Source organism: Nerophis lumbriciformis, linkage group LG21, assembly GCF_033978685.3.
Source record: "Nerophis lumbriciformis linkage group LG21, RoL_Nlum_v2.1, whole genome shotgun sequence".
NCBI lineage: Eukaryota > Metazoa > Chordata > Actinopteri > Syngnathiformes > Syngnathidae > Nerophis > Nerophis lumbriciformis.
The window spans coordinates 14162535-14189951 of NC_084568.2; the positions used below are offsets into that span (position 1 = coordinate 14162535).

Consider the following 27417-nt stretch of genomic DNA (forward strand, 5'->3'; position numbering starts at 1 on the left):
CAACGCTGTAGTCACGGTAGCGTGTCTGCTATCCAAGTCAAAGTTCTCCTGGTTGTGTTGCTGTAGCCAGACGCTAATACACCGATCGCACCTACAGCTTTCTTCTTTGCTGTCTCCATTGTTAATTGAACAAATTGCAAAAGATTCACCAACACAGATGTCCAGAATACTGTGGAATTTTGCGATGAAAACAGAGCTGTTTGTATTGGGATACAATGGTGTCCGAATACTTCCGCTTCAACCATCGATGTCACGCGCAAACGTCATCATACCTAGACGTTTTCAACCGGAAGTTTCCCGGGAAATTTAAAATTGCACTTTATAAGTTAACCCGGCCGTATTGGCATGTGTTGCAATGTTAAGATTTCATCATTGATGTATAAACTATCAGACTGCGTGGTCGGTAGTAGTGGGTTTCAGTAGGCCTTTAAACGATGAACTAGTGTGGCTGAAACAGGGATTAGGCTAAATAATTATTCGAAGGCGTTATCCGGCTTAATGTTGACATGGCCTTAGTGAAATGTAGAGATGTCCGATAACATCGGCCTGCCGATAAATGCGTTAAAATGTAATATCGGAAATTATCGGTATCGGTTTTTCTTTTTTATCAGTATCGTTTTTTTTTTTTTTTAAATTTTATTAAATAAACATAAAAAACACAAGATACACTTACAATTAGTGCACCAACCCAAAAAACCTCCCTCCCCCATTTACACTCATCCACACTCATTCACACAAAAGAGTTGTTTCTTTCTGTTATTAATATTGTGGTTCCTACATTATATATCAATATATATCAATACAGTCTGCAAGGGATACAGTCCGTAAGCACACATGATTGTGCGTGCTGCTGGTCCACTAATAGTACTAACCTTTAACAGTTAATTTTACTCATTTTCATTCATTACTAGTTTCTATGTAACTGTTTTTATATTGTTTTACTTTCTTTTTTATTCAAGAAAATGTTTTTAATTTATTTATCTTATTTTATAATTTTTTTTTTTAAAGTACCTTATCTTCACCATACCTGGTTGTCCAAATTAGGCATAATAATGTGTTGATTCCACGACTTGATATCGGTATCGGTTGATATCTGTATCGGTAATTAAAGAGTTGGACAATATCGGAATATCGGATTTCGGCAAAAAGCCATTATCTGACATCCCTAGTGAAATGTGTTAGTTATCAAATGCAAATGTCGGCAGGCGTGTGTACAGTGCATACATCACAAAGCGCACGTAGAACCTTTGGGGTTTTTACGACTGGCAGCCAACCTGGCACCGTTATTTGGCACGCACATGGGATATATTTGCCCGTGGAATGGGGCAATAAGTAAATCAACATGACCTGGCAGTGTACTGGATAGACCACATAGCACCTGCCTGCCACATATTACTGGCGCAGACTGCTAACATGGTTGTCGGGTGAGTGTCAGTCTACTGTTAACAGACGGCGCTGTCTTCTGTCCGTCACCCGCTGCTCCGGAGACGTCACTCCTGCTGCTTTTTGACACTTGTTCGTTTTATCTTGATGGTTCACACCGGTGCTGCTGCCAAGGAAAATAAAGCACATATCACGTGCATGCTCGTGCGTAGCACAAGACCTCTTTCTTTTTCCAGATAACTCGCCCATTTTAACGCCCAATCTACAGTATTCTGTTTTACTGGTCATGATCTGTAGTTTTTTTGCCTCATTCCCGTGAGAATCCTGCGAGGGACTGAAGCATTAAGGAGTGGGACCATCCACGACTAGCTGCTGTGTGCTTAAACAACCACCAAATAGCACCTGTGAGCAGATAATACTGTATCATCTCTTTCTTTTTCAGTCTCATCTCTTTCTTTTTCAGTCTTATCAGGTCGGTAGCGCATTCTCCACACATTTTTACTTTCGCTGTAAGTTGAAGTAACCCAGACCCCGTGTTTGTTACTCTATTTATAATCCTTTTCTATTAAAATTATAACATACTAGGTAAGTATGAGGTGGGGAGGTGTTTAGGGTGCGTCTGACCGGTCTCCAAGACACGGTATCCCAGCTGAGGCATTCCCAAGCTGGACGAAGTAGCTGGGGAGAGGGAAGTCTGGGATTCTCTGCTTAGGCTGCTGCCCCTGCGACTCCACCTCGGATAAGCGGAAGAAGATGGATGGGTGGATTAATATGGATTTACTATCATTCTCGTGGTAGTCATTGGGCTAATAAGGGAGTTTGGGTGCTCGGGTGTTGCTGGTGTTGCTGGTGGGGCGAGGGAGGTCTTCCCGTCCGGTTGTGGGGAGTCTCTGGGCCCCTCGGGCAGGGCATCCTGCCGAGCGCGTCTGTCTATGGCCTGCTGCTGGCTCTTCCGTGCAGCCCGGTGGGCCGGGCTCTGGGGTTCCTGTCGCTGGGCGGCCTGGCTGCGTGGGGCCGGTGGTCCCTTGTTCCATGGGCGCCACACCTGCTGTTTAGTGTTGGGCTCTCTGGGTGGCTGGGGCCGTACTCTAGCTCCCGCACATACTGGGAGTCAAATGTATTGTACATACAAATATACATATGTATTCACATACACACAGTTATTCATACATATATACATACATACGCGCACACATAGGTACACAAATACAGTACATACCTACACACTCAAAGTTCGTACATCCACACGCACATTCACTGTACAAACATACATATACACATACCGTATTTTTCGGACTATAAGTCGCAGTTTTTTTCATAGTTTGGCCGGGGGTGCGACTTATACTCAAGAGCGACTTATGTGTCAAATTATTAACACATTATCGTAAAATATCAAATAATATTATTTAGCTCATTCACGTAAGAGACTAGACGTATAAGATTTCATGGGATTTAGCGATGAGGAGTGACAGATTGTTTGGTAAACGTATAGCATGTTCTATATGTTATAGTTATTTGAATGACTCTTACCATAATATGTTACGTTAACATACCAGGCACCTTCTCAGTTGGTTATTTATGCCTCATATAACGTACACTTATTCAGCCTGTTGTTCACTATTCTTTATTTATTTTAAATTGCCTTTCAAATGTCTATTCTTGGTGTTGGGTTTTATCAAATACATTTCCCCCAAAAATGCGACTTATATTCCAGTGCGACTTATATATGTTTTTTTCCTTCTTTATTATGCATTTTAGGCCGGGGCCACTTATACTCCGGAGCGACTTATACTCCGAAAAATACGGTACATGTACATATACATTCACTGTACAAACATACACATACTTACTGTACATATACAAGTACATATATATATATACATACATTCATGCATATAATCACGTTTCATCAAACATATGTTAACGTTGTTGCCCTAGGGGATACTGCGTAACTGTTACTATAACAATCTACAAGGTTAATATAGTTGGCTTCTCTTTCTTCCCCTCCATTTATCTGCCTTCCTTTTTTTTTTCAAGTTATCATTACATATATGTATTGTTGTATATGAACATTTGTATTGTTGATAAAAGTGGTAAGTTATTGTTATTATTCATTATCAATAGCGCTATTTCTATTGGTATTTGTAATGCTCCATTTGTAGTGTAATAATGCTCATTTTCATTTCTGTATTATTATTTATTTCACTAACTGCTTCTTTGCGATTACATTTACTATCATATTTGTACATATCCTATTTGCTGATGTTGTTCTATTGTTGTTGTTGTTGTTATTGTTGTTTTTGCTGTTGTTGTTTTGTCTCTCTGTCTTATCCCCCTCTTGTCCCCACAATTTCCCCCTCTGTCTTCCTTTTCTTCTCTTTCTATCCCCTCATGCTCCGGCCCGGCTGCTCCAAATGATAATATAAATACATTTAATAAATTTGTACAGCCGATATGGGCATCCACATCAACTATATGATTTGCCTGAGTAGCTGGACAGGACAAAAAACAAACACAAAAAAAAAAAAAAAGTGTATATATATATATATATACATACAGTATATATATATATATATATATATAAACATATATAATATTTTAAATCTGTCCTGTCCAGCCATTTTTAATAAAATGACAAAAATTTAGTGGGTGCGGCTTATATCCCAATGTGCTCTATAGTCCAGAAAATACGATACATTCATGAAGGATTATACTATCCATCCATCCATCCATTTTCTACCGCTTATTCCCTTTGGGGTCGCGGGGGTCGCTGGAGCCTATCTCAGCTACAATCGGGCGGAAGGCGGGGTACACCCTGGACAAGTCGCCACCTCATCGCAGGGCCAACACAGATAGACAGACAACATTCACACTCACATCCACACACTAGGGCCAATTTGGTGTTGCCAATCAACCTATCTTCAGGTGCATGTCTTTGGAGGTGGGAGGAAGCCGGAGTACCCGGAGGGAACCCACGCAGTCACGGGGAGGACATGCAAACTCCACACAGAAAGATCCCGAGCCCGGGATTGAACCCAAGACTACTCAGGACCTCCGTATTGTGAGGCAGATGCACTAACCCCTCTTCCACCGTGCTGCCCGGATTATACTATATGATTCTATTTCATGGTAAAGTTTAATAAAGGACGCATATACAGGCAACCAATGCTATTTTTCAACTGTTCAAGGTAAACTATTGCATTTAAAAAAATGTTTTTAATTCTTTTATTATACAGTTAATTTCATCTTTGTTATGCATGCATTTTATGCATGCACAGATACACATAAAAAGCAAAGAGAGCCTTAAATGGTAAACAGTTTGTTCTTTCTAAAAAGTGCAACAGAGGTAGGAGCCATTTGTTCTTTTTTTCTGTGCATGCTTGTGTTTTACAAGTTGTTTCTTCCACCCACACATCTTCCTCTGCAACCAATCAAACAACACCACACCGTGCATCTCAGCAATGTGTCCAGCTCTGACATGCCCGCCTTTGGCTGGGCCGTCATCTGGAATGAGTCAAAGGAGGAGGAATAAGATGGAAATCAAAAGCGGGTTTCCAAAGGTTTTTCTCATGGAAGGTGTTTGTTGACAGCCTTTGCGTCTGTAGAATGAAACCACAAAAATTAGAAAGGTTCCTCGTAGGGTTGTACGGTGTACCGCGTTACTAATGAATAATGAATCATATTCGGTACCATACCGCCTCTATAAAGTACCGGTCCCCACCCATTGGAGTTGGCACGCTTTAAAACACGGTTAGCTAGCGGCTGATGACTATTCGCGATCTGCAGCGCTGTAGCTCCTTCTGAATCATTCATGCTCGTCCCCGGACGTGTAAAAACGTACTGAAGTTGGCGAGGTCGAGGCAAGATTATTCTATGACCAACCATAAACAACTATGACAATTAAAGTTAAAGTTAAAGTACCAATGATTGTCACACACACTAGGTGTGGTGAAATTTGTCCTCTGCATTTGACCCATCCCCTTGATCACCCTCTGGGAGGTGAGGGGAGCAGTGGGCAGCAGCGGTGGCCACGCCCGGGCATCATTTTTGGTGATTTAACCCCCAATTCCAACCCTTGATGCTGAGTGCCAAGCAGGGAGGTAATGGGTCCCATTTTTATGACTCGGCCGGGGTTTGAACTCCCAACCTACCGATCTCAGGGTGGACACTCTAACCACTAGGCCACTGAGTAGGGTAACTTAAATTTGAACACACTACACACAAGTGAAAGAAGGCCATACTTAGTCAACAGCCATACATGTCATGACACTGTCATAAACATGTGCCATATAATGAAACCACACTAAACAACAACACATGTTGGGAGAATATTTGCACTGCAACACAACATAAACACTACAGAACAAATTCCCAGAATTCCCTGCAGCACCAACTCTTCCGGGACGCTACAATATAAACAAACGCCATTGGTGGATCTACACCTAACATCCACTGTGACGATACCAAGTACAAGGGTGTATCTAGTTGATACTACTATGATTACAACGATATCTTTTAGCATTACAACATTTTTTGTTACATTTATATTATGTTTATAAACTCAGGAAATATGTCCCTGGACACATGAGGACTTTGAATATGACCAATGTATGATCCTGTAACTACTTGGTATCAGATTGATACCCACATCTGTGGTATCATTCAAAACTAATGTAAAGTATCAAACAACAAAAGAATAAATGATTATTACATTTTAACAAAAGTGTAGATAGAACATGTTGAAACAGAAAGTAAGCAGATATTAACAGTAAATGAACAAGTAGATGAATAATTCATTTTCTACCACTTGTCCTTAATAATTTTGACTAAATAATAGGTAGATAAATGACACAATATATTACTGCATATGTCAGCAGCTGAATTAGGAGCCTTTGTTTGTTTACTTACTACTAAAAGACAAGTTGTCTAGTATGTTCACTATTTTATTTAAGGACAAACTTGCAATAAGAAACATATGTTTAATGTACCCTAAGATATTTTGTTAAAATAAAGCCAATAATGACATTTTTTGTGGTCCCCTTTGTTTAGAAAAGTACCGAAATACATTTTGGTATCGGGACAACACTAGTTCCTTACTTTTGTCGCTGTGGTTGTCTTGCACAATGAAGAGAGAGTCTTCAGTGGAGTGTTCACACATACCATCTTTATCCTTAATAATGTTTGAGGGGTCTGGACTGGGCTTGTAGTCAATGTCGATTGGCATCTCCTTACTTATTTGTATTATTATTCAATAATATTTCTATAATATTTTTAACATGAACATAAAAATACCATAATATTATAATAATATTTTGTAATTTTGTTAATAATAATAGTAATTTAATAATATAATAATATTTTTATTTTCACTTGTGCCTCATACAAAGTAAAAATAAAGACAATTAAAAAGAACAACAGTGATGTTATTCTTCTCCAGTGTAGCGAGGCGCAACTATGGTTTATTCCACCTCCATACAGTTGGGTATGGGTACCAAATGGGTACTTTTATAGGCACCGACCGAATTCCGTCGGTTCTACCAGGTATCGATTCACGGGAAATCAAACGGTGCCATATTTCGGTACCTTTGTTGCACGTGACGTCACGTCCGGTTGCAGCACTCAAGGCGGACTCAGCCAAATTCCCTCTAAAGTTGCAATTTTCAACACCAACAAAGCAAGTTTGCTTGGTAGAAAACGCTCAAACGTAAAGTAAAGCTCCACTCATCCAAATTGCGCTGGCTTGATGCTAATTTGCATTGGATTTTCCATAGACAGGCTACTATTAGCATTAGCGATTTTACACGGCAATTACAATGCCTCCAAATTTGGTAATGGAAAATACCACAAAGAAGAATATTATTATCAAACAACTGGTGTGTCGTAAGCACAATACGTACAGTATAAATACTTCGTAGGGTGCAACAGACCACATTCAGCTTCCTGTAAAAAGCTAGATAGCCAATACAATACTGCCATCTAATGTGTTGGAACTCAAATATGATAATAAACAATATATAACAACTAGACAGCACAGTTATCATAATTAACTCATTAAAAAAAATATAATCAAACAATTAATATTAATTAACACACACAAAAGTACCGAAAATTGGTGCTTTTGCGTACCGGTATTGAATCGGTTAAAATGTGAACGGTACCCACCCCTATATCCATCCTTCCGCTTCTTGCACGTATACTTCTCTTTTGCTTTTAGTACAGCATTATTGATTTATGGGAGTGCGTTGTAACCACGAAACGTCATAATAAGAGGACCGTCTGCATGGGACCAATAAAAAGGGACCCAAAATGGCCCCAGGCTGCACTTTGGACATTCCTGTTTTATACACGTCGGTGGTTAGCAACTAATGTTTACTACTATGACCAAGCTCGATTATAATCGGGCTGTATATACTGTATAGCATATATCAATTCTACACTGTAATCAGGGGATGTGGGATGAATAAAAGTCTATACTGTCCTATTTACCCAAACCACAAAGATAATCGGAAAAAAGGCTAAGATTTGAAAACTCATTATACATTGTATACCAACCTCATTTATTAGCTTTATTAATGGTTTAAAATAACTATTGTTAAAACCGCGGCAAGAAGCAAACTGCAGAGTCAGCATTTTAACCCAGTAATCAGGCTGGTTAGAAAAATAAGTACCAACCAAATACACTGCATAAGAAGGGACTCATAAATAACTGACGAAAAAAGTATTTACCGCACCAAAATATGTAAGCAGCAAACCACAAAATTTTGGGGAAAATAATATTTCTCCATATATTAGCCGCACTGGACTATAAGCCGCAGATATATACGTTGCGAAATGAGTTATTTACGCAAAAATATTTTGCAAATGTTTATTTACAGACCTTGTTTCCAAAGGGTGCCTGTAACATGGCAGTAAAACGGCAGATCAAACAAAACAGAAGTCATCGTCATGGACAATAACTCAATAACTCCGCGATGACGTTTTGGAAAGTGAAACAATACAAAAAGAATGCCATTGTAATTTAATAATACGAACAGAGACACATGTAAACGTATTAGCATATTAGCTAATGCTAACGACGCTCGCTTGATTACATCACAATAGCGCGTACAAATATGTATGAAAACACTCCTACAGTCATCCGACACGGGACGGTTTAGTAGGTATGAACAGTTTTAGTTACATTGTAAAACTTGATAATAGAGATGTCCGATAATATCGGCAGTCCGATATTATCGGCCGATAAATGCTTTAAAATGTATTATCGGAAATTATCGGTATCTGTTTCAAAAAGTAAAATGTATGACTTTTTAAAACGCCGCTGTACGCAGTGGTACACGGACGTAGGGAGAAGTACAGAGCAGTCGTGTCTCCCAGTCATACTTGCCAACATTCCCGATTTTCCCGGGACACTCCCGAATTTCAGTGCCCCTCCCGAAAATCTCCCGGTGCAACCATTCTCCCGAATTTCTCCCGATTTCCACCCAGACAACAATATTGGGGGCGCGCCTTTAAGGCACTGCCTTTGCATGCCGGCCCAATCACATAATATCTATGGCTTTTCACACACACACAAGTGAATGCAAGCATACTTGGTCAACAGCCATACAGGTCACACTGAGGGTGGCCGTATAAACAACTTTAACACTGTTACAAATATGCGCCACACTGTGAACCCACACCAAACAAGAATGACAAACACATTTCGGGAGAACATCCGCACCGTAACACAACATAAACACAACAGAACAAATACCCAGAACCCCTTGCAGCACTAACTCTTCCAGGACTCTACAATATACACCCCCCGTTATCCTCCCCCCAACTTAAACCCCCCCCCCCCCTCCAACCCCGCCCACCTCAACCTCCTCATGCTCTCTCAGGGAGAGCATGTCCAAAATTCCAAGCTGCTGTTTTGAGGCATGTTAAAAAAAATAATGCACTTTGTGACTTCAATAATAAATATGGCAGTGCAACGTTGGCATTTTTTTTCCATAACTTGAGTTGATTTATTTTGAAAAACCTTGTTACATTGTTTAATGCATCCAGCGGGGCATCACAACAAAATTAGGCATAATAATGTGTTGATTCCACGACTGTATATATCGGTATCGGTAATTAAGAGTTGGACAATATCGGAATATCGGATATTGGCAAAAAAGCCATTATCGGACATCTGTACTTAATAACGTTGCTCGGAGTGATGAATGAGGAATCCATACGTGGAGAAACGCTACGGAGGGCTAGGAGACGGAACTTCGCTTTTATTTCCGGCTGAAAGCATTAAATGGAAGGACACTGCAGCACTTGCAGTGAGCGAACTCGTCCAAAAGATGGCACCATCGCACAATGCACCTTTTCAGTGTATTTCAGTGTCATGATCCGTTACCCGGGTCATGGCGTGATTTATGTTTAGTAGCTTGTTTCCTATCTTTTAGTCCGTTTCCTGGCTGCACCCACTTTCCTTTCGTTTACTGTTGGCTTCCACGGGGCACTAACTCTCCACACCTGCCTTTGTTTAGTAATTAGTGTTCCCACCAGGTGTTTTGGTTAATCATTCCCCTTTATAGTTTTCAGTCACGCAGCACAAGTTGCTGGGTCAACGTCAATGTTTACCATGAATTGATTAACGTGGACCCCGACTTAAACAAGTTGAAAAACTTATTGGGGTGTTACCATTTAGTGGTCAATTGTACGGAATATGTACTGTACTGTGCAATCTACTAGTAAAAGTCTCAATCAATCAATCAATGAACACTTGTTATACGCAACATTTACGTTTCTTCTGGTTTTTCACGTCGCCCTTGGTGACATTTTTGTTTTTTTGACTCCACGTTTGTTTAGCGTCCGAGTTTTTGTCATCTTTAATAATTAAAGACTCAATCCTACCTGCACGCTGCCCCTGCTTGTCTTTCTGCGTTGGAGGGAACACGGCCAACCCGACGTAACAATTTGCTTGTTTATATATATATATTTTAATTTGCATTATGGCCGTCGGCAAAGAAAAATGCATAAATTAGCGGCACCATTTTATAAGCCGCAGGGTTCAAAGTGTAGGGAATTTTTTTGCGGCTTATAGTCCATATTTTACAGCACATTCATTTATGTAGTGCTAAAATATCCATCCATCCATCCATTTTCTACCGCTTGTTCCTTTCGGGGTCGCTGGAGCCTATCTCAGCTGCATTCGGGCGGAAGGCGGTGTACACCCTGGACAAGTCGCCACCTCATCGCAGGGCCAACACAGATAGACAGACAACATTCACACTCACATTCACACACTGGGGCCAATTTTTTTAGATATATATTTTTTTAAATTTGCATTATGGCCGTCGGCAAAGAAAAATCCATAAATTAGCGGCACCATTTTATAAGCCGCAGAGTTCAATGTGTAGGGAATTTTTTTTTGCGGCTTATAGTCAATAATTTACAGTACATACATTTATGTAGTGCTAAAATATATAACTGAAATAAGAATTAATCCATCCATCCATTTTCTACCGCTTGTCCCTTTCGGGGTCATGGGGGGGTCGCTGGAGCCTATCTCAGCTGCATTCGGGCAGAAGGCGGGGTACACCCTGGACAAGTCGCCACCTCATCGCAGGGCCAACACAGATAGACAGACAACATTCACACTCACATTCACTCACTAGGGCCAATTTTTTAGATATATATTTTTTTTAATTTGCATTATGGCCGCCGGCAAAGAAAAATCCATAAATTAGCAGCACCATTTTATAAGCCGCAGGATACAAAGTGTAGGGAAAAAATATTGCGGCTTATAGTCCATCATTTACGGTACATACATGTATGTAGTGCTAAAATATATAACTAAAATAAGAATTAATCCATCCATCCATCCATCCATTTTCTACCGCTTGTCCCTTTCTGGGTCGCAGGGGGGTTGCTGGAGCCTATCTCAGCTGTATTCGGGTGGAAGGCGGGGTACACCCTGGACAAGTTGCCACCTCATCGCAGGGTCAACACAGATAGACAGACAACATTCACACTCACATTCACACACTAGGGCCAATTTTGTTTTAAATTTGCATCATGGCCGTCGGCAAAGAAAAATCCATAAATTAGCGGCACCATTTTATAAGCAGCAGAGTTCAATGTGTAGGGAATTTTTTTTTGCGGCTTATAGTCCATAACTTACAGTACATACATATATGTAGTGCTAAAATATCCATCCATCCATCCATTTTCTACCGCTTGTCCCTTTCGGGGTCGCGGGGGGGTCGCTGGAGCCTATCTCAGCTGCATTCGGGCGGAAGGCGGGGTACACCCTGGACAAGTCGCCACCTCAACGCAGGGCCAACACAGATAGACAGACAACATTCACACTCACATTCACACACTGGGGCCAATTTTTTTAGATATATATTTTTTTAAATTTGCATTATGGCCGTCGGCAAAGAAAAATCCATAAATTAGCGGCACCATTTTATAAGCCGCAGAGTTCAATGTGTAGGGAATTTTTTTTTGCGGCTTATAGTCAATAATTTACAGTACATACATTTATGTAGTGCTAAAATATATAACTGAAATAAGAATTAATCCATCCATCCATTTTCTACCGCTTGTCCCTTTCGGGGTCATGGGGGGGTCGCTGGAGCCTATCTCAGCTGCATTCGGGCAGAAGGCGGGGTACACCCTGGACAAGTCGCCACCTCATCGCAGGGCCAACACAGATAGACAGACAACATTCACACTCACATTCACTCACTAGGGCCAATTTTTTAGATATATATTTTTTTAAATTTGCATTATGGCCGTCGGCAAAGAAAAATCCATAAATTAGCGCCACCATTTTCTAAGCCGCAGGGTACAAAGTGTAGGGAATTTTTTTTTGCGGCTTATAGTTCATAATTTACAGTACATACATTTATGTAGTGCCTAGTAGTTAGAGTGTCCGCCCTGAGATCGGTAGGTTGTGAGTTCAAACCCCGGCCGAGTCATACCAAAGACTATAAAAATGGGACCCATTACCTCCCTGCTTGGCACTCAGCATCAAGGGTTAGAATTGGGGGTTAAATCAACAAAAATTATTCCCAGGCGTGGCACCGCTGCTGCTCACTGCTCCCCTCACCTCCCAGGGGGTGATCAAGGGGATGGGTCAAATGCAGAGGACACATTTCAACACACCAAGTGTGTGTGACAATCATTGGTACTTTAACTTAATTTAACTTAACTTTCAGCATTGGAGAGAACACGAACATCCCGACGTAACAATTTGCTTCTTTATATATATTTTTTTAAATTTGCAATATGGCCGTCGGCAAAGAAAAATCCATAAATCAGCGGCACCATTTTATAAGCCGCAGGGTTCAAAGTGTAGGGAATTTTTTTTTTTTTTTTTGCCGCTAATAGTCAATAATTTACAGTACATACATTTATGTAGTGCTAAAATAAATACACTAAAATAAGAATTAATTTGTCAATAAAATGTAAATGCAAATGAAAATACAGCGTCACCGCTTTAGTCATAATTTTTGCCCTTAAAAAATCTTAAGGGAAAAAAGTAATTACTGCCACAAGTGGTGAAAAGTGTACTACAACTGTGTACCGCTACAACCCAACAAATATTTTCTGGCCCAGCTGAATAAAGCTGTTGTATGCTGACCACTCGTTAATCACGTGGAGGCAATATAACGGCCACGTCAAGAAGTTGCCTACAGCCACAGCTGTGAATACCATTGTTTCCTGACCACATGGTAACTCGAGGCCCCTGGTGGTTATTTGATTTCGTGGGAGACTCGGTGCTAACTGAATGCAGGTGTTAACTGGAGCGTTTATGGTGTGTTGTAACCAGTATTTACAACTTTAATTCCGCGCTGACCCTTTATGCTAAGCTAGCTGTCTTCTGGCTTCATGATTCCAAAAAAACATGATGTCATCGTGTCCAATAGCCGAGTATGTAAACTCGCACGCTGCGCCTGGAATATTATCTTCCATCCCCGAGGCGCTCGTCTCTCCCCAGCCTGTGTCAGAGTCTGTAATCAGATTGATCATCCTTCCATTCCCCCGACAAAGACCTAATTGCAGACAAGTGCACTGTAAGAGCATTGTCTCGCAGCAGGACAGGGAGGGCCACAGCAGGCTGGTGATTCCAGTTGCTCTTGTTTGAGTTGCACTTTTATTTGATGCTGTCTGTGGATGATTCACCATTTAAGGAAGTCGAAATACCTCATGCCTCCTTGTTCGTCTGTGACTCAAGCTCTCCACGTCTCTCCTCTTTCGCTTTTTTCCTTTGAAGCTTTTTTCCCTCGCAGGCACTGAATACTTTTTGAAGCTTGTTGATTTGAAAGTCCGGCTTGGGGTCGTGCACTTTAATGCAATGGTACACTGCCTTTTGTACGCCCCACTTCTGGTGGAAGTCGTTTTTTAATTTATTTGTATTCAATATTTTGGTACCGATACTAAAATTATTTCTGTATTTTTCTAAATAAAGGGGACAACATAAAATTGAAATTATTGGCTTTATATTAACAAAAAATCTTAGGGTACATCAAACATATGTTTATTATTGCAGTTAAGTCCTTAAATAAAATAGTGAACATACAAGACAACTTGTCTTTTAGTAGTAAGTAAACAAACAAAGGCTCCTAATTTAGCTGCTGACATATGCAGTAACATATTGTGTCATTTATCATTCTATTATTTTGTCAACATTATTAAGGACAAGTGGTAGAAAATGAATTATTCATCTACTTGTTCATTTGCTGTTAATATCTGCTTACTTTCTCTTTTAACATGTTATATCTAGTTCAAGTACCTCGGAGTCTTGTTCACGAGTGGGGGAAGAGTGGATCGTGAGATCGACAGGCGGATCGGTGCGGCGTCTTCAGTAATGCGGACGCTGTATCGATCCGTTGTGGTGAAGAAGGAGCTGAGCCGGAAGGCAAAGCTCTCGATTTACCGGTCGATCTACGTTCCCATCCTCACCTATGGTCATGAGCTTTGGGTCATGACCGAAAGGACAAGATCACGGGTACAAGCGGCCGAAATGAGTTTCCTCCGCCGAGTGGCGGGGCTCTCCCTTAGAGATAGGGTGAGAAGCTCTGTCATTCGGGGGGAGCTCAAAGTAAAACCGCTGGTCCTCCACATCGAGAGGAGCCAGATGAGGTGGTTCGGGCATCTGGTCAGGATGCCACCCGAACGCCTCCCTAGGAAGGTGTTTCGGGCACGTCCGACCGGTAGGAGGCCACGGGGAAGACCCAGGACACGCTGGGAAGACTATCTCTCCCGGCTGGCCTGGGAACGCCTCGGGATCCCCCGGGAGGAGCTGGACGAAGTGGCTGGGGAGAGGGAAGTCTGGGCTTCCCTGCTTAAGCTGCTGCCCCCGCGACCCGACCTTGGATAAGCGGAAGAAGATGGATGGATGGATGGATATCTACACTTCTGTTAAAATGTAATAACCATTTATTATTCTGTTACTTTACATTAGTTTTGGATGATACCACAAATTTGGGTATCAATCCGATACCAAGTAGTTACAGGATCATACATTGGTCATATTCAAAGTCCTCATGTGTCCAGGGACATATTTCCTGAGTTTATAAACATAATATACATTTTTTTAAAACGAAAGAAGATGTTGTGATGCCAAAAAATATCGACGTAATCATAGTAGTATCGATTAGATACGTGCCTGTACTAGGGCTGGGCGATATGCCCTTTTTTTAATATCTCGATATTTTTAGGTCATGTCACGATACACGATATATATCTCGATATTTTGCCTTAGCCTTGAATGAACACTTGATGCATATAATCACAGCAGTATGATGATTCTATGTGTCTACATTAAAACATTCTTCTTCATACTGCATTAATATATGCTACTTTTAAACTTTCATGCAGAGAGGGAAATCACAACTAAGTCAATTTACCAAAACTGTATTTATTAAACAAGACAAAAATTCATGTCATTTCCAAAACAGAAAGTGCAAAATTGTCAGACATTTTAAAACAAGCTATTAGTGCACTTTTGTGCATGATGACAAATCAAAACAACACTAAATTAAAGTGCACTTTGTGTACAGAACGCCACTACAATAGTTTAAAACTAATAAAGTGCACTTTTGTGCATAATGTCACACAAGATATTTCAATAAGTGTAAAATTGTGTATGTCCTTCGCTATGTGGTATAGGTTCCTGCGGATCTTATCTCTTTTGTTGTTGACTATTTTTTTCATACGGTGTTGATCTGGAAATGTTTGCCTCGGCATTTTGATGGTGTGGCACCAAATGGAGATGTTGACATGCGGAGTAAGCACTCTACATTATCTAGCAGGTGACTTTTCAAATGATGCTCCATATTAGCAGTAATGCTACTTTTTGTAGCAACGCTTTTGCCCCACACTTGACAAATTACGGTTGTCTGTTCGACATATTCCCGCTTGAAGCCAAACCACCGCCACATGATTGACCCCCTGCTGTTTTTCTTTAATTCTTCCTTCATTTGTTACCAGATTCGCACCTTCTTTCTCTCGTATTACCACTCGCACCACAGCTAACTTTAGCCATGCTGCTACCTCTCTGCTGCGCGAGGGCGTATACGTATGTGACGTATGACGTGACAGTATGTGACGTGTGTAAGAAGGTGCGCTTGCTGTCTGTGAGAAGGACAGACAAGAAAGAGCGAGGAGAGCCTGGAGTGTAATGTCCGCAGCTAAAAGCAACTGCGTGAGAACGTTTACTCCAATATCACGATATAGTCATTTTCTATATCGCACAAAGACAAACCCGCGATATATCGAGTACCGTATTTTCCGCACCATAAGGCGCCCTGGGTTATAAGCCGCGCCTTCAATGAACGGCATATTTCAAAACTTTGTCCACCTATAAGACGCCCCGTGTTATAAGCCGCATCTAACTGCGCTAAAGGAATGTCAAAAAAACAGTCAGATAGGTCAGTCAAACTTTAATAATATATTAAAAACCAGCGTGATGTGGGCGCGCACGGAGTCGTATATCAACATGGACGGCGCTGCGTGAAAAAAGCCACCCGGCCTCTTCGCGTAAACTTACCTTAACCACTCGCTCATCTTTTCTTCATCCATCCCTTCGAGTTAGCTTTTATGATGACGCCGGCTGGAAAGGTCTCTTTTGGCAAGGTCTTCCTTTTGAATATCACCATGGGTGGAAGTTTCTGGCCATTAGCATGGCAAGCTAGAACCACAGTGAAGGATGACTTCTCATTCCCTGTGGTGCGAATATTCACCGTACGTGCTCCCGTTGTATCCACAGTGCGGTTCACAGGAATATCAAAAGTCAGTGGAACCTCGTCCATGTTGATAATGTTCTCTGGCCGGATCTTTTTTTCAGCTATCTTGTTTTTACAATATGCACGGAAAGTAGCCAGCTTTTCTTGAAAGTCTTTAGGCAGTTGCTGTGAAATAGTAGTCCGTGTGCGGATGGAGAGATTGCGTCTTTTCATGAACCGGATCCCTGTCGCTTAGTAGGAGCCATTTTGTGGTCTTTACAGATGTAAACACACAAAGGAAATGAAACGTAATATCCGCGCGCTCCTTCTTCTTCTACGCGGGCGGGTGGTTGCTTACAGTAGAAGAAGAAGCGCTTCCTGTTCTATGGGGGCGGGTGCTTACCTTGGCGGTTGCTTGCGTAGAAGAAGAAGCACTTCCTCTTCTACGGGGAAAAAAGATGGCGGCTGTTTACCGTAGTTGCGAGACCGAAACTTTATGAAAATGAATCTTAATATTAATCCATATATAAAGCGCACCGGGTTATAAGGCGCACTGTCAGCTTTTGAGAAAATTTGTGGTTTTTAGGTGCGCCTTATAGTGCGGAAAATACGGTATATCGATATATCACCCAGCCCTAGCCAGTACTTGGTATCATTACAGTGGATGTCAGGTGTAGATCCACCAATGGCGTTTGTTTACATTTTGATGCCGGTGAGCTACGGTGTGTAGTGAAGCATGTTTAGCTATTCCTCGTCCTGCAGGGATGATACTTGTAAGAAACTCACTTTATTTGTCGCCATGGAGGCGAGGATTAGTGATTTAGAAGTAGCTAAAACACTGCCGACTGTGGATGGACTTTAGCCGCTAGTTAGCTAGCCATGTCTTAAAGCACCTCTTCCTGAGGGCGTTTCAGTGTTATAACTTCACTTTTATCTTTAGTTTTTAGGGGTGTTTGGGGGACCGGTACTTTTCAGAGGCGGTATAGTACCGAATATGATTCATTAGTATCGCGGTACTATCCTAATACCGGTATACCGAACAACTCTAATGTATATATAGTATTATTTATATATATATATATATATATATATATATATATGTATATATATAAGAGCAGTACATTTTTGAAAAGGAGTTTTTAGGCCATCTCCATCCAACCTGTTTAAAAAAAAGAAAATCGTGTTAAATTGGAATCGGATCAAATCGTGAAGTGCTCAAAGACTCACACCCCGAGTTTTTATACGATTCAGTTTAGTCAGACCTAAAAACTGAGGGACCCCTGTACATTTAGGCATTCCAAGCCTAGTCCCCATCCCTTTCATAAATGGACCTCAGGAAAATTCTTAAAAATGATAAAGTCGGATCCATGCATGACGTGAAGGCGCGAGATGACATTTACTTGTCATCACCAATGCGCAGGCGCTTTCCATCAAGAAGGGAAACGGTCCCTCTTTACCCATCAGGCGCTCCCACATTGGCCCCCGGAGGGCCTTATTTCAGCAGCCCTCCCACTTCTTTACAAGCCAGCGCTGAATGCACTTGACCTGCGCAACAATTATTGCGTCAGCCAGACCACAAATCATCCACCTCGGCTTGCATGACAAGCGGCGAAGTATGCGGACAAGGTCACACACTCATCTTCCCCTTGAACGCCAGCCATTTATCAACTTCTCTTCTCATTTTATTCACATGCACACAAAGTTACACACGTTGTTGTGTGTACTGTACTTTGTACTGTACTCAAAGTGTGTTTTTCATATTTGTTTTGGTGCTCCAAATTTCATTGTTCAGCGTTCCCAGCAGGCACACGACATTGATACAACGTTGATTATACATACATGTCCTTTAAAAGTGACTTTGAAACAACGTGGCAAAATACCATATTTTCCGTACCATAGGGCGCACCGGATTATAAGGCGCACTGCCGATGAATGGTCTATTTTTGATCTTTTTTCCATATATAAGGCGCACCGGATTATAGGGCGCATTAAAGGAGTCATATTATTATTATTTTTTTCTGAATGGAAAACACTTCCTTGTGGTCTACATCAGTGTTTTTCAACCACTGTGCCACGCGTGAGATACAGTCTGGTGTGCCGTGGGAGATTATCTAATTTCACATATTTGGGTTAAAAACATTTTTTGCAAACCAGTAATTATAGTCTGCAAATGATGTGTTGTTGTTGAGTGTCTAGAGCTCGGCAGAGTAATATTCTTCCACATCAGTAGGTGGCAGCCGGTAGCTAATTGCTTTGTAAATGGAGGTAAAAAGGTGTCTTATGCTTAAACCAAAAATAAACAAAAGGTGAGTGCCCCTAAGAAAAGGCATTGAAGCTTAGGGAAGGCTATGCAGAACGAAAGTAAAACTGAACTGGCTACAAAGTAAACAAAAACAGAATGCTGGACGAGAGCAAAGACTTACTGTGGAGCAAAGACGGCGTCCACAATGTGCATCCGAACATGGCATGAAAATCAACAATGTCTCCACAAAAAAGGATAAAAACAACTGAACTATTCTTGATTGCTAAAACAAAGCAGATGCGGGAAATATCGCTTAAAGGAAGACATGAAACTGCTACAGGAAAATACCAACAAAAGAGAAAAAGCCACCAAAATAGGAGCACAGGACTAGAACTAAAACACTACACACAAGAAAACAGCAAAAAACTCCAAATAAGTCAGGGTGTGATGTGACAGTACACCTACTTTGAGACAAGAGCTATAGTGATGCTTGCTTGGTTATGCTTTAAAGTAATATCCAACAATTGCGACAACGACTTTTAACTGTCAACTGAGTTTATGATTTCTGCTGGTGGTGTGCCTCCGGATTTTTTCAACGCAAAAAATGTGCCTTAGCTCAAAAAAGGTTGAAAAACACGGGACTACAAACGTTTGTACATAACATATAATGGTGGTTCTTTGGTCAAAATAATGCATAAATTATGTTTTACAGATCATCTTCAAGCCGCTTTCTGAGAGTCGCTTCAGGATGCGCCGTTTTGTGGGTGGTCTTATTTACGTGGCTCACCTTTGGTAGCATCTTCTCCCCGTCATCTTTGTTGTAGCGGTGTAGCATGCAAGGACGGGTGTGTGTGGAAGAAGTGTCAAAAGATGGAGCTAACTGTTTTAATGACATTCGGACTTTACTTAAATCAATAACGGAGCAGCATCTCCTCCTCCGCCAGAAATGTGTCCCGTGAAAAACCGTCCGAGCGGAACTCTCTAATAACTAAAGATACTTGGGTGAATAATGTAAACTCACTACACCGGTATGTTTCAGCGCTCTCATGGCGAGTTTACTGACAGATATAAGTAAGAACTTTACACTACTTTATATTAGAAATGGCAACAGTGGAGGATGAATGTCCCATAACAACAAGATAGAGAAAAAGAAGAAGCTCGTCGGCACGGACTACAAAGGCGGATGTGTGCAATTTTTCAGGACTTATGCAGATCCCAAATACAGATCAGCAGGTACCAGTAGGTAAGAAAAGTTGCTTTTGCATAATGTCGTGAAACAAAAGGCCAGATAATGTCTTACCTTATACACACACCATAATAATACTCGTATGTTGAAGCACAGTACAATCCATCAAGCGGTGTGGCTTCATAGCTTACCAAAGTTGTACTAAAACATTTTGATAGATTTTTGAGCGCCGTGTGTAGTAATGTTCTATATTTTCAATGGAACATATAAAATGTTGGTGTTAAGTTAAAGTTAAAGTACCAATGATTGTCACACACACACTAGGTGTGGCGAAATTATTCTCTGCATTTGACTCATCACCCTTGATCACCCCCTGGGAGGTGAGGGGAGCAGTGGGCAGCAGCGGTGGCCGCGCCCGGGAATCATTTTTGGTGATTTAACCCCCAATTCCAACCCTTGATGCTGAGTGCCAAGCAGGGAGGTAATGGGTCCCATTATTATAGTCTTTGGTATGACTCGGCCGGGGTTTGAACTCACAACCTACCGATCTCAGGGCGGACACTCTAACCACAACTTTGTTTACTTGAGTCATATTGCAGTCTACACATGTCTCTTATGTGTGACTGCCATCTACTGGTCACACTTATCATTTCACCATGTACCAAATAACATAGCTTTGAGGTCAGTAAGCACAACCAGAATTATTACGTACATTAGGCCCACCGAGTTATAAGGCGCACTGTCGAGTTTGGAGAAAATTAAAGGATTTTAAGTGCGCCTTATAGTCCGAAAATATGGTAGTTGTATTTGTAAATTGAGAAAACGTTGATGTCCAATGTTGGATCCACGTTATTGGTTGGGAAATGACCAAATTTCAATAGTCAAATCAATGTCACAATCAGACATTGAATAAACGTCAAAAAGTTGAATTTGTGTTGTAGAATATTGGTTGGGAAAAATGACCAAAATTCAATGATCAAATCAACGTCAGAACCTGACATTGATGAAACACAGTCAAAAAGCACGTTGTGTCAACGTTATGTTTGAGTTGCTCGACGTCAGGACCTAATTCAACAAGTTCCCAACGTTGTTTTAATGTCTGGTGCCTGCTGGGTTACCAAAAGACCAGGTTGTACAAAAAAAAACGAATGCATTATTCCCATTAGAAATAATGCAAATCCAATCAATTTTTTACAGACTACCAAAAGTATTAACACAAAAACATTTTCTAGAGCAAAACTTTAATTTTTACATGCAGAAAACAATGTAAAATACATATCAATGATTATTGAAATGGGTAAATTTATTTATTTATTAGCCTTTATTTAACCAGGTAAAATCCCATTGAGATCAAAGATCTCTTTTCCAAGGGAGACCTGGCCAAGAGGGCAGCAGCAAGGTTACATTAAAAACAGTAAACAAATACATAAAACATCACATTTACAACATTAAAACTTGCTCACATGACACATGTGCATACAGACAAGGTAGACTGCAATCCTTTCACAGAAGCTTTAAACTCATTCAACGTAACTAGGGTTTGAAGTTTAATGTTCGATTGTAGGTTATTCCAAGCCTTCGGTGCTGAAAACCTAAATGCTTTCTTGCCCAGTTCAGTTCTTACTTTGGGGACGACAAATTGCAGAACATTCATTGAACGAAGATTGTGACTTCCTTGTTTCTTTGTTAAAAGACAAGACAGAAATGAACATTTACATCACAAGTTTTAAAGATGTTAGACTCTTGTGTTACGTTCTAGGTTGATCTGGACTAGAGATGTCCGATAACGGCTTTTTTGCCGATATCCGATATTCCGATATTGTCCAACTCTTAATTACCGATTCCGATATCAACCGATACCGATATATACAGTCGTGGAATTAACACATTATTATGCCTAATTTTGTTGTGATGCCCCGCTAGATGCATTAAACAATGTAACAAGGTTTTCCAAAACAAATCAACTCAAGTTAAGGAAAAAAAATGCCATCATGGCACTGCCATATTTATTATTGAAGTCACAAAGAGCAATATTGTTTTTAACATGCCTCAAAACAGCAGCTTGGAATTTGGGACATGCTCTCCCTAAGAGAGCATGAGGAGGTTGAGGTGGGCGGGGTTGAGGTGGGGGGGGGTAAGGGGGTAGCGGGGGGGGGGGGGGGGGGTGTATATTGTGGCGTCCCGGAAGAGTTAGTGCTGCAAGGGGTTCTGGGTATTTGTTCTGTTGTGTTTATGTTGTGTTACGTTGCGGATGTTCTCCCAAAATGTGTTTGTCATTCTTGTTTGGTGTGGGTTCACAGTGTGGCACATATTTGTAACAGTGTTAAAGTTGTTTATACGGCCACCCTCAGTGTGACCTGTATGGCTTTTGACCAAGTATACATGGATTCACTTGTGTGTGTGAAAAGCCGTAGATATTATGTGATTGGGCCGGCACGCAAAGGCAGTGCCTTTAAGGTTTATTGGCGCTCTGTACTTCGCCCTACGTCCGTGTACACAGCGGCGTTTTAAAAAGTCATAAATTTTACTTTTTGAAACGGATACCGATAATTTTTAAACTGATAATTTCCGATATTTCATTTTAAAGCATTTATCGGCCGATAATATCGGCCCTAATCTGGACCCGTTAAAGTTCAAATCATCAGCCCGGAGGTTGGGTCTTGGGTGCAGTTGGGTGTTCCAACAGGACAATGACCCCAAACACACATCAAAAATGGTAAAGGAATAGCTAAATCAGGCTAGAATTAAGGTTTTAGAATGGCCTTCCCAAAGTCCTGACTTAAACGTGTGGACAATGCTGAAGAAACAAGTCCATGTCAGAAAACCAACACATTTTGCTGAACTGCACCAATTTTGTCAAGAGGAGTGGTCAAAAATTCAAGCAGAAGCTTGTGGATGGCTACCAAAAGCGCCTTATTGCAGTGAAACTTGCCAAGGGACATGTAAGCAAATATTAACATTGCTGTATGTATACTTTTGACCCAGCACATTTGCTCACATTTTCAGTAGACCCATAATAAATTCATAAAAGAACCAAACTTCATGAATGTATTTTGTGACCAACAAGTATGTGCTACAATCACTCTATCACAAAAAAATAAGAGTTGTAGAAATGATTGGAAACTCAAGACAGCCATGACATTATGTTCTTTACAAGCGTATGTCAACTTTTGACCACGACTGTATTACATTCGATAGCCACCCTTTTTTCGGGCCAAATGAAATGACACGACGGGCAAAGTTTGCCCCGCGGGCGCCACTTTGAGCATCCCTGATATAGACATTAATCCGAAAATGTGTTTTATACTACCGGTCGAAGGACAAATCTATTGTTTAAGCTTTAGATTTTAGCACCAGTGACCGTGTGTTCCCTTTCTTCTTGTTGGAATGTTCGCGGGTTTTAAGCGCACCGTGCTGTCTGCTCACCTTTTGGGCGGTGTTTTACGAGCTGTGTGTACAGCGACGCCGTTTGATGCTGTACGTGTTAAGTGTTCCAGTACGTGTGTGTGTTTTTGTTTTGTTCGTGTTTTACGGGGGGGTCCTGCACAGGCCAGACGTTTTTGAAACGGGTCGGGGGGGGGCAGACAGCTGCATTTTAGTGCCCCAAGGGGTAATAAACAGTGAGGGTGGGGTAGTTATTTATCCCTTTTATTAGGGCAGGAGGCAGAGAAGGGGACTTTATTGGGGTCACACTGCAACTACACACAGCTGTAGGGCAAAAAGGAGGAATAAGGGATAGTTTGTAAGAGGAAGGGAAGCTGTTTTAGCATCACTAAATTCCTCTGCCTTTTAAGAACCCTTCGCCTCATTTTTCTCGCCTTTCAAACATCTTCCAGCCATCCATCTTTCCTTCCCGGCCCATTTTTCTTCTTCCAGGTCCCTTAACGACCCTCTCCTTGTTAAGCACATCTGCTGTCAATCAGCTGTACTTTGTAATCCAATTGGCATTTCCTGCCAGCGGGCCAACCCCCGACCTTGACTCACGCTGACCACTTGACCGGCGAGAAGTTCCAAAAAGCTACGTCCACTCCTGTCTCATCATCTACTTTCAGATAGCAAGATCATTTATTCATTGTATTTATTTATTTACAAAACCCAAAACCAGTGATGTTGGCACGTTGTGTAAATGGTAAATAAAAACAGAATACAATGATTTGCAAATCCTTTTCAACTTATATTCAATTGAATAGACTGCAAAAACAAGATATTTAATGTTCCAACTGGGAAACTTAATTTTTTTTTGCAAATAATCATTAACTTAGAATTTAATGGCAGCAACACATTGCAAAAAAGTTGGCACAGGGGCATTTTTACCACTGTGTTACATGGTAAAAATACATACTTTTAACTACACTCAGTAAACGTTTGGGAACTGAGGAAACCAATTTTTGAAGCTTTTCAGGTGGAATTCTTTCCCATTCTTGCTTGATATACAGCTTAAGTTGTTCAACAGTCTGGGGTCTCTGTTGTTGTATTTTAGGCTTCATAATGCGCCACACATTTTCAATGGGAGACAGGTCTGGACTACAGGCAGGCCAGTCTAGTACCCACACTCTTTTACTATGAAGCCACGCTGTTGTAACATATGCAGAATGTGGGTTGGCATTGTTTTGCTGAAATAAGCAGGGGCGTCCACGAAAAAGACGTTGCTTGGATGGCAACATATGTTGCTCCAAAACCTGTATGTACCTTTCATCATTAATGGTGCCTTCACAAATGTGTAAGTTACCCATGCCTTGGGCACTAATGCACCCCCATACCATCACAGATGCTGGATTTTCAACTTTGTGCCTATAACAATCGGGATGGTTCTTTCCCTCTTTGGTCCGGAGGACACGACCTCCACAGTTTTCAAAAACAGTTTGAAATGTGGACTCGTCAGACCACAAAACACTTTTCCACTTTGCATCAATCCATCTTAGATGAGCTCGGGCCCAGCGAAGCCGGCGGCATTTCTGGGTTTTGTTGATAAATGGCTTTCACTTTGCATAGTAGAGTTCTAACTTGCACTTACAGATGTAGTGACCAACTGTAGTTACTGAAAGTGGTTTTCTGAAGTGTTCCTGAGCCCATGTGGTGATATCCTTTACCCGCTGATGTCGCTTTTTGATGCAGTACCAGGGGTCCAAGGTCACGGGCATTCAATGTTACATGCAGTGATTTCTCCAGCTTCTCTGAACCTTTTGATGATATTACAGACCTTAGATGGTGAAATCCCTAAATTCCTTGTAATAGCTCGTTGAGAAATGTTGTTCTTAAACTGTTGGACAATTTGCTCACGCATTTGTTCACAAAGTTGTGACGCTCGCCCCATCCTTGTTTGTGAATGACTGAGCATTTCATGGAAGCTGCTTTTATACCCAACCATGGAACCCACCTGTTCCCAATTAGCCTGTTCACCTGTGGGATGTTCCAAATAAGTGTTTGATGAGCATTCCTCAACTTTCCCAGTCTTTTTTGCCACTTGTGCCAGCTTTTTTGAAACATGTTGCAGGCATCAAATTCCAAATGAGCTAATATTTGCAAAACATGACAAAGTTTAACAGTTCGAACTTTAAAGATCTTGCCTTTGCAGTCTATTCAATTGAATATAGATTTAAAAGGATTTGCAAATCATTGTATTCTGTTTTTATTTACCATTTACACAACGTGCCAACTTCACTGGTTTTGGGTTTTGTATGTATCCCACTATGGGGAAAATTATGATGTTGCAGTGCAGATGCAAAAAGTCCACAAAAGCTAAGGTAAACACACATGAAAACAAGAGGGAAACATTGAACGACGTGGTCACGTCCTTCCCGATACACTGATCCACCACCATAATGTTGGGGACACCCAAAATATAACATTTTTCACCATACCTGACGTGCCTGCAAAATATGGGGACTTTTCGTGCATGTTAAGGACCTCCAAAAAGGCGTCCAAACATATACTGTAGAAGCAAAAACACAGCCATTTAAATAGGGCCTTTGCAGTGTTTGCTCTGCTGCTCGGGCCCTAATAAGATAAGATAAGATAAGATAAAATTAAATTAAATTAAATTAAATTAAATTAAATTAAATACAATTAAATACAATTAAATACAATTAAATAAAATGTAATTAAATGAAGCCATTTCAGACTGTCATCATCATTTGTGGCAATTACGATCAAGATCTTATTAAAGATTTGTGGCGAACCATTAGATCAAAGTTTGGCGCCATGCCACGCCCACATTCTGTAATTTGCAAAACTTTTTTTGCAATTTATCGTCACCCATCAGTTCGGTATCCGTCTCTGATCACCTAAAGTGCAGAAATGACAGTTACATCGGTGATGGCGTGGGGCAGTTTTCACCACTAGGCGAGTACAGGGGTGTCAAACTCATTTTAGCTCAGGGGCCGCGTGGAGGAAAGTCTATTCCCACGCGGGTCGGACTGGTAAGATCATGGCATTAAAACTTAAAAATAAAGTCATCTTCAGATTGTTTTCTTTATAAAAGCACATTCTGAAAATGTTGGCACCGACTAGCCATGTTTTAAAGCACCTCTTCCTGAGGGCGTTTCAGTGTTATAACTTCAAACGCCAAAATTCGCCGTTCTCCCTTTTCTGTCTACGCTTGTAAGTACTCCGTGATTGTGCACTGGCGAACATGCTCGTCTGCATGACACGATGTGACGATGTGGAGGACCGGTACTTTTTAGAGGCGGTATAGTACCGAATATGATTCATTAGTATCGCGGTACTCTACTAATACCGGTATACCGTACAACCCTAATTTGTACTGAGATCAGATTACACACAGGTGAACAGTATTTAGTCATTAACAATCATCAATTAACTTCTGAAGGCAATTGGTTGCTTTCAGAAAAAAAGGAAGACTGAATACTCTTGCAAACCGCACTTTTCAGTTTTTGATTGGTAAAAAATGTTTTGAATAATGTCGAATTTTTCTTTCAACTTCACAACTGGACACCACTTTGCACTTTGTGCATTCCAAAAACAAATATTTGTGTCTATCAAATCAAATCAAATCAAATCAACTTTATTTATAAAGCACATTTAAAATTTACCACAGGGGTAGCCAAAGTGCGGTACAATGGGCAGGTTAAAAGATAATACGAGCACCGAGCAAACACAACACAACACAAACAGAACACGATAAAAAAATAAAAAAATAAAATAGTATAAATAAAAACATAAAAACAGGTTCACAGCAGGTGTATTATGGGGCACCATTGCAGGATGGATATCACTCAGTGTTAAAAGCTTCGTGCATTCCAAAAACAAATATTTGTGTCTATGGTTGTAATCTGACAAAATATGGAAAAGTTTAAGTGGTATGGATATTTTTGCAAGCCACTGTGTATTAGCATCAAGCTGGCGAATTTTTGAAAAAGTCGAGCCTTATTTTACTT

At 40.8% G+C, this 27417-nt stretch overlaps 1 long non-coding RNA gene across 1 annotated transcript in view; it reads left to right on the forward strand.

The window, feature by feature from the left end:
- Positions 1-27417, forward strand: part of LOC140679676 (uncharacterized) — a 108419-nt gene that overhangs the window by 38422 nt on the left and 42580 nt on the right. The window lies entirely within an intron of this gene.